This window comes from Triticum dicoccoides, chromosome 6B (assembly GCF_002162155.2).
Source record: "Triticum dicoccoides isolate Atlit2015 ecotype Zavitan chromosome 6B, WEW_v2.0, whole genome shotgun sequence".
In the NCBI taxonomy this organism is placed as follows: Eukaryota; Viridiplantae; Streptophyta; class Magnoliopsida; order Poales; family Poaceae; genus Triticum; species Triticum dicoccoides.
Window position 1 is genome coordinate 398,339,065 of NC_041391.1, and position 1,670 is coordinate 398,340,734.

A 1,670-nucleotide genomic window follows, 5' to 3' on the forward strand; every position below is an offset into this window, starting at 1 on the left:
CTGACAGTCGGCACCCACCTGGTCAAAGCATACGTAGCATTGTCATTCTGGTCGCGAACGTGTATGTACATATATACTGGTGGATGTAGAGGTGCGCACGTGTCGTAGTAGAGGCGCGCACGTAGCATGTACTTGTACGTACAGCGGCCAGATTGCAAGAAAAAAAATACGGCCACGTATGTGTACATACGGGCGGGGTCTTGAACGCCTACTCACGCATATGTACGGCCAGGGCTCGTGTACATGGTTGGGTCGGAACGGAGAAACAACATCGTCGCCGTGTTCATGGGGATCCAACCGGCTGGGTCGGAACAGAATGCATGGTCGTGTTCATCGGGAGGTCTTGGACGGAACAGGCGATGGACTGGCGTACCGCACAACGGAGGAAATGGACCTCCTATGTTCGGAACGGGGTCCTGTTGATTGGGAGGGGTGTGGCGTACCGCAAAACGGAGGAAACGGACCTCCTACGGTCGAAACTGGGGTCATGTTGATCGGGAGGGGTGTGGCGTACCGCAAAACGGACGAAACGGACCTCCTACGGTCGAAACGGGGGTCATGTTGATCGGGAGGGGTGTGGCGTACCGCAAAACGGACGAAACGGACTTGTATTGGAGCGCTACGGTCAAAACGGGGGTCCTGTTCATCGGGAGGGGTGTGGCGTACCGCAAAACGGGACTCCACGGGATACTGTTCATCTCCACCGTCGACCTCGTCCAGCCTCCACGGGCTACCGTCGACCTCCTCCAGCCTCCATGGGCTCCTGTTCGTCCAGCCTCCACCGCGCGCTACTCCACCGTCTACTGTTCAACCACCCCTCCACGGGCACCCCTCCATCGTCCACTGTTCATCCAGCCCTCCACACCACGGGGTCCTATTCAACCACACCTCCACGGGCACCCCTCCACCGTATACTGTTCATCCAGCCCTCCACACCACGGGGCCCTGTTCATCCAGAGGCAACGCCACTGCTCACTGTTCATTCAACCCCCCCTGCAACGCTCACTTTTCATCCAATCGATCGGCTTCAGTTAGCAGCAGTAGCGAAGGAATCGCTCGATCGGGTTCAGTTAACAGCCATCGATCGATCGCTCGGGTTCAGTAACGTGTAGCCTGCAGTGCAATCGCTCGGGTTTAGTTAGACCCCAACGCCTCGCTCGGGTTCAGTTAGAGCCAACGCCTCGCACACACGCGCGTACATGTACAGAGAAACGCGCATCGCTCGGCCCCCGACCTCCCACCGTAATCGGGAACTCCCCGAAATTTTCCTCCCCCTCGCTTATACCACAGTTTTTTCCATCATGGACGGCCCAAAGAATGTCATGCAGCTGCATCTCCGGCCCGCCCGGGATGAAAAGCCCATTTTTTGTCATGATTTTTTGTCATAGAAGTAGGAGCCCACCACATCTATGATGATACTAGATTTTGTCACAATTATCGTCATAGAAGTGTCATATGTATGACAGAAAAAATTTCGTTCGGCCCAAAATGTCACGGATATGTCTTTTTTTTGTAGTGACGAGTGAATAAACACTCATCATGATAATAACTCGCTTAGCATGGAATATACTAACTACCTCATGTCACTCTATGAACAATCTAGGCACACAAAAAGGAATATTTATTTGATGTTTTTAGAGGTGGCACATGCAAATTTACTTAGGGCGGTA